The sequence below is a fragment of the Argopecten irradians genome, chromosome 16 (genome assembly GCF_041381155.1).
Source record: "Argopecten irradians isolate NY chromosome 16, Ai_NY, whole genome shotgun sequence".
NCBI classification, from domain to species: Eukaryota; Metazoa; Mollusca; class Bivalvia; order Pectinida; family Pectinidae; genus Argopecten; species Argopecten irradians.
The window spans coordinates 5106715-5114251 of record NC_091149.1 but is presented as its reverse complement, the minus strand read 5'-3'; the positions used below and the strand labels follow the sequence as shown (position 1 = coordinate 5114251).

At 34.9% G+C, this 7537-nt stretch overlaps 1 long non-coding RNA gene across 1 annotated transcript; it reads right to left on the bottom strand.

Moving 5' to 3' along the window:
- Positions 1-560: 560 nt before the first annotated feature.
- LOC138311135 (uncharacterized) lies at positions 561-4675 on the bottom strand. Its single transcript, XR_011206524.1, has 3 exons — positions 4654-4675; positions 2963-3051; positions 561-1054 (listed from the first exon to the last, which is right to left on the bottom strand). It is a non-coding gene; the product is annotated as an uncharacterized lncRNA (long non-coding RNA).
- Between the last annotated feature and the right edge of the window lie 2862 nt (positions 4676-7537).

Below are 7537 nucleotides of genomic sequence, written 5' to 3'. Positions count from 1 at the left end.
AGAAAAAAAATGTTCTTCATCACACTCCCAAAATAAATACACAATTAATTCTCTATCAGAATAACAAAAATTAGAAAAGGGGTGATTTACTAATTTTGATTTAAAAAGTAAAGAGTTGGTTGTTAAAATGTGATGAGAGTTTCTGAATTGCAGCCACTGAAGTTTAGAGTTTTCTGTTATCCTATAAGGAAGCCAAGGGTATAAATAGAAATCCAATATTCACCATAAGATTCAAAGTGTACTTCCCAATTTCCTTGCCCTTGGCTTCCTTTGTTTCTTTTGTATTTAATAGTTCATAAAATACCCCCCTTTGTGTTTCCGAGGAAAATTGAGATATATATCGGCAAAAAAGGATACAGCAGTTCAATACCACTTGTGTCAAAACTTTTTAAATATTTTCTAATCGCAGACAATATTCCATTATTATTTTAATATACATGTACTGTAATCTTGACACATCCTCGATACTCCAGGGGTTACTATCATTGACGTTATATGAACCCATGGACTATCTCATACTAAAACTGAAGGTAACAGAAAACAGGTAATTTGCTCCTTTGATGTATATCAAAAGAAATAAATAGCGGTACACTGGTTGACTGTGTGGTTTTGAACTTGAGCTTTGCTCTCTCGGTAGTCATCAAAGTATGTCTGTATATTTTTTTTTCTCTAGACTACCTGAATTGCATTCAGTTTAAATATGAAATCGTTTAGGGATGGAGATAATGTCAGTGATAATAACTCCTGGAATATCTAAATGTCAGAAGATATCAACTTCAACTTGTTACAAGAAAGAATCAAAAATGTTGTTTTGGCGTAAACAAGAAGAATTACATATACAAGACTATATGTTTGCAATATTCATTTTTATTATATTTTCCATCCAAAATCGATCGATGAATTTTACATTCACTAACCCTTTCACCCCTAAAAGTGTATAATGAACTGTTCCAGTCTTTGAATAGGAAGGGCTCAAATGTGTCTTTAGGGTTAGTCATAGGATCCACATCTTTATTGCTATCAAGCGCGAGTCGAACCAATTGCGTTGTGGTCTCTACAAGAAAGAAATATTTTTCTTGAAACAGGTTGCTTTTAATATTCACAATCTAAGATTTTAACGCAATCACAACATCTTGGGAAAAATTCCGACAATCCTCGGAAATTCAACGATAATTTCCGAAGAATGCCGGATATTTCTCCGAAATGATCAACTGTCGAATGAGTTGATCATATAAGTAAAATGTGTTAATTGTAAACAGTTAATCACTGCACAATTAGTTGATATTGATTGTATTTCGAACATCGAAACAGTCATTCTCATCGTGAAGATCACAATTCAGAAATATAGGCCAACGGAATTTAAATCTTAATAGTATTGGAAAACAACCACGGTAGGCCTCTGAACAGATCCTGCGGCAGGGTTCAATTCTGTCTCCGCCAGCATCGCACTGTGGGAAGAAGGTGCCACATAACAAGGGGAGTAACTCGTCACTACAGTCCATCTGTATCAGAGGTCTGAATGTTTGGAACGTCATCATCGCGTCATCTGTAAGGTTTTGTCCAAGTCTGTTCGGCAGATAGATAAAATTGGCGTAGGGACATCGCTCCAACTGTATAAAAAGAAGTTCGTAATGCAATTCTTATTTGAAAAGAAGAATATATAGATCGAAATGTAATTCTACGGGGTCTGGTGTAGTGTGGCGAGATGAATTTGGAAACTCACTCTCCTTTCAGTCACATCATGTATTGAGTATTGACACAAAACACGTTAGTTTTGTTTAATATCTTGATCTCAACTGTTCATTTAACAAGAAGAATTACCGTGAATGGAAAATAACTCGTTATACATTCAAACCAATGTATCTCCCTTAGACTTATATACTCAGGAATCTCTCAACAGCAATACATCCTGTACAGTGTATATTTCAATGATCCTTCTATGGCTAATTAATATTTGGTTGTCAAAGCCTCTATAATATCTAGAAACTTCACCCTCGATATTTCAGGGGTTATTATCACTGTCGTTATATCTACCCCTTTCCTACTCCATATAGCAAAACTGAAGACAAATGAGAATGTAGTTATCCTTTCATGTACATCAAAAGAAAACAATAACGGTACACTTTGTTGACTTTGTGACTTTGAAGTTGGGTGTCGCTGTCTCCGTAAACATGAAGTCTCTGCAGGCATACGATTGGTCAGTTTTTTCATCCTGGATTGCTTTCAGATTTACTATGAAATATTCTAGAGGTGGATGTAACGACAGTGATAGTAACCCCTGAAATATCGACTGAAATGAAATACTTAAACGCGACTGTAACCTCAGAAGAAAATATCCTTCAAGTTCATGCACTGATTTTTTTCTATCAAAGTTATTTCCCTTTGCTTCACTCCGTCAGTAGTCCGTACTGACGGACTAAAACAAAGGGAAGTAACTCTGATAGATCAGATATATGGATTGTGTCAAAGTACTAATAAAGTGATCTTGAGGAGGACAGGGGGGGGGGAGGGGTGTTAACAAAACAAAACAAAAAAACACTGATTATAATATCAAGGAAGTGTAATATCAGAAACAATGACACAAAATATTAAAGGCCCATTACCTTTCCGGAGCAAAATATAAAAGTTTCTTAAAAAACATTAATAACATCAGAAAAATGCGTACCGATGACCTAAAATAAGGTTACGACACCAAACATATGCAAGATTTCCTGCGTAATATATGAAAACAGTGGAGAGTCAATTCGCTGTTTTGCCGTCTGGCGCAGTGATAGTCAACTACCGCGCGGTATTTAGGACGACGGCGGGAAACATAATACCCGCGTTATGAAAATCAACATTTTATTAATTTTAATCAAATCGTTCAGAAGGTGATGATAAATGTAGTATTAACGGTAAGTTAATAATTTTTGTTTATTATCAAAAAATAAAAATGTAAAATTATTTCCCAGGATTTACTTACATGGAAGGGTTGACACGAACCAGGGGGTTGGTTACCTGTCGCGAGTGTTAAGCTAACCATCACCAAAACTGTATGCAGCATCTTTGTTTCTAAAATAAAAATGGGAAGTAAACACGAAAAAATAAAAGTTATTGCGTGCGAACGCAATACTACTGTGTGTGAACGCAATTATTGCTTATTCTCATTCCGTTTCATAAAAGACATGACAACATTCCATTAACTTTCAGAATATCGGAAGTTAAATTTTAGGGGACGAAAAAGTTTGCAAGAACTGACAAATTCATTTCTGGGTATATATGCAGTCATCTCGCCCATATAATACAATAAAACCAAAGGTATATGTAGTCTGGGACGAAATGTCGTTTTCAGTTGATGTAGCTAGGCGGAGAAAATTCATTTGAACTGAAGTACAGGGAGGATAAAGGTCACGTGACCTCTAAATGCATGTTGTCAGATCCTCTATATTTTAATCAGTTTATCAACACGATCGCCCATCATATTTCCCATAGCCTACCAGTGATGATCATACTTATATTTTTTCAAATGAAATAGATTGTATGTTATTATATTTAAATCAATGGATTTATCGATGCAAATTGTAGTTTCATACTGTATATCGATGTTTAGGGGACTAAAAATGATAAATTGTTGTTTGCTTAATGAAAATGGAGTAAAAGTCATAATAAAGTAATGTCTGCATGAATTTCAGTCAATTAACAATGGAACACGGGGCTTTTCTATACTAATAGTGATACATGCTGTACATTTGTAATTTGCAGCGAGTATAAAATGTCACAGAAATCAACAACATATGTTGGCCTAGAAATGTCAATCAAAGTTTGAAACGGACACACACATAGCTGAAATAAACAGGCGACGGTACCGAATTTCGATTTGAGAAATGTATCTAGTTTGGCGTATATTTTTTTTATTTCTTATACACAATATTGATTGATTTCGTCATTCGTCAAATTGAGAAAATTAAGATGCCCAATTATCAGTTAAAGTGAACAGTCGGGCAAGGATGGCTAAAGTCGGTAAAAATGGTGTGAATGTATCCAGTTTAATGTCTTATGAAATAGAAAAATAAAATCTCTCGCCAAAATCTGTCTGCGTGCGAAGAAATTAATTTAAAGTATAGGAATCCTAAAACGTCCTCCCGGCTGACTATGTCCGTGGTTACATTTACACGCAGCCTCGCTTTCAATGCTTTCAACTTTCCTTTACTTTAATGGTCAGAACTGGGAAACGTAAGCAGAACTTGGCCGTCGTATTAATATGTGAGAACTTTTGGAAGGCCAATGTACGCATTTAGACTGGTTTTCTTTGCCCGACTATTCACTTCAATATTTTACGCATATGTAATTTACGGTGTAAAGTAGTTTATTATGATACTGACGTGTTTTATTTTAGTTTCACTTTGTGAATACGGTAATTTAAAAAGGTGTATTGTATTGAATGTAGAATCGTTTTCTTGAAAGAGGTGTTATGAAATTTTTATTGTTATTTAGTAATAACTACTCGCTTGTACAGATGTACTATGCCATATGAAATGAAACGTGTCAACGATCGTCTGCTTCGTGTAATGCCATGGCATATTCTATACACAAAACATATAATAAGGTTCAATATATTTATCAAATGATATATTTTAAAACACTTTCAAACAATAAAACTTTATGATTTCTTACCTTTTCCCCTTGAATGATTTTTCCCCTTGGATGACTCCTTGAGTTTTTTCCCTAATTATACACTACATATAACGTTAACACGAACTGTCGACTTTAGGAGTTTTACAACAAAATGTGACGTAAGTCTGTTTCAGCGTTGATAGTTATATACATTATGTGTGACACAGACAAGTTGTAACTTGTTCTGCTATCAAATATACGTCACATCCTCGCCTGCCGCATCTCCTAAAAGTAGTACTTCAATACTGTAGATATTGTATATTTTATATTATGTAAGGCGAGCTGCTATGTTCAACATGTAATCAAGTTTAAATAAAGTATATAATTATTAATATTACTAATACCAGAGCACTTGCCGATTAGAATAGTTAGAAAAGAGCAGAAACAAATAAGGTGTCTGTCAGTTTACGTAGGAACTTAAATAATTACCAGTCCACGAGAATAAGAACCAGGTGTTTCGGAAGAGTGAGCATGCTTTCTTATCCATACACATACATTGTAGCCGATATCAATCTTCTACCTTTTTAATATTTTAAGTTATTTAATGACCTTTGTTCTTAAAATATGACATAAAATGATAAACGAAACGCAACCGTTTGGAAGATTAGTGTTTAAACGAGAGTAAATGATACTTCTATGTTTGTTTGTTTATGTAATGCCATGTTTGTTGTTTACGTTTGTAAACAATAGGCTGGTAAAGGTCAATATTACGATATCAAGTGATGCGTAACTGTATAAAACAAGACAATACGATGACATGCTTCACTTGTTAATGAAAGTTACAGATAGTACATGTACATACTGTACATAACGGTAGCTTGTCTGACTATCGGACCGAGAATGTATCATCTAATCCATCATGTCATTCCAAATGTCTTAGTGTATAAATAAAACATTACAAAAATTTTGCAGTTGTTGAAGATGTCCAACCGCCGACAGAGCACAAACGATGCCCATCATTTGAATAATACATTATGTAAACACAAAAAATGCATATAAAATAAATTATTTATAAAATATAAAAGAAATAAAGTTTATATTTATTTTATATTTATAATCCTTTTGCGTTTGGGACATGCACAATCAGTACTTAATTCCAAATAGGGCATAGTGCATCTTTAATAACCCTTAACCACCCCCCCTTCTCAAAAATAAGTGAAAGAAAAAGAAAGAAATAAAACATATATGTACTATACCTCTTATATATGTAAGCAGAAAGATTTTCATTTAAGCAGAAACATTCTGATACAAGTAATACACAAGTTTACATGTCATTAAATGATGAATGCCCATAGTTATCTATATGCCTAATTGACTCCTCGGACCAGGCTGGTGACCATGGATGTTCAATGATATGGAAACAGTGTTATATAGGGTCAGATGTACTGGTCGAGAAGATTTTTCGGCATACGTCTCTGGTACGGAAAACAATAGATAATGGATTTCCGAGGATATTATTACTTACTGGTGTTGATTTGTTTTTCCATAACTTCAAACGATGCAGCAGAAAAAGGTATGTGTGTTTTCTAGTTTCTAATTAAGGTGGACTTCGAATAAAATCGGATTTTATTATAATAATCTCTGGCAAGGATTCAATATCGCAGAATAAGGATCCGTTTCCGCCTTGATTATACCGCAGCCTCCCAAACACGTTACACACTGGGGCTGGGGTGAGGCACCATAAATGTCCCTGGTTGTTAAAAGGACGTTTTGTCTAAACACAGGCGTTTGTCTCTAGCAACATTTTTCTCTTTCTAAATATATACATGAAACACAATATGACATATACAACCATTTACGGAAACTCCCGATTTCATCTCATGTGATAACATGTGAAAACCCTTGTACACAATGTACAAATAATGTGTTCAATCTGTTATCACATGGATCTGAGAATCAATTAGAGTTTATATAAGCATGAAATTCACAGCTTTGATGGATCTACAATATAATATAAAGTGTAACGAATTATCAGATCCCTTTGTCCATGATATGTCTTTATTCCGCATAGTCATAATAGTAGCGTCTTGCTATTGTCTGAGGTTTGAATTGTATTGGATATTAGTGGAAACCCTGTTGAATGCCCCGACAGATATGGAAACTGCATCCTAAATTAGCATGATCCAATGTCTACAATTATCGCATTTCGATCGTTTTTATCCTTTTATCTTTTCAGATCTAAAGATAATGGTCGGAAGCTGTATCGTCACCAAGACGGAACAGCACCGCCTTACCCCCGAGCGGGACCATTACTGTATAAGGGTGGGATCGTTTTATGTTTGCCGGGTCTGGAGATGTCCTTCCCTCTCCTGTACCAACGATAGAGCGGGAGTCGGGAACTGCAGAGTGTGTCCAGGTAAGGTGTAATGTTCATAAACAGTTGTTTGGGATTAACAAATCAAGAACTTAAATATTCAAAGTGACCGTTTAAACTGGAGTAACTTATAAAAAATAGGAGAACAACTGAAAAGCAAATGGAATCCATTCATTTTAATAAACATGATGTCCCTTCATGCTAACATGCTACAAGTCCAATATCAGGTTTTTAGGCCTCTTAGCTACACACAAGAAGTCGTTAAAAGATTTTAGGTAATTTGACCCCGTGACCTTGAATGAAGGTCAAGGTCATTAATTTTAACAAAAAGCACCTTGGCGCACACCTTAGGATATCCTAAATGGTCACATTTTACACCTGTCTTTCGGCCCAAAAGACCATAAATGTGACCATTTCGAATAAGCTGTGTTAGAAAATGTTTTTGTCTGGGTTACACAGGTTGTACTGTCACCACAACCTGGACTATCCTTATAAAAACCCTGCCGATGTTTTTAAAATTCGATTTGATCTAAATCTTCATTCCAGGAACATGTATCGATGGCGGACAGA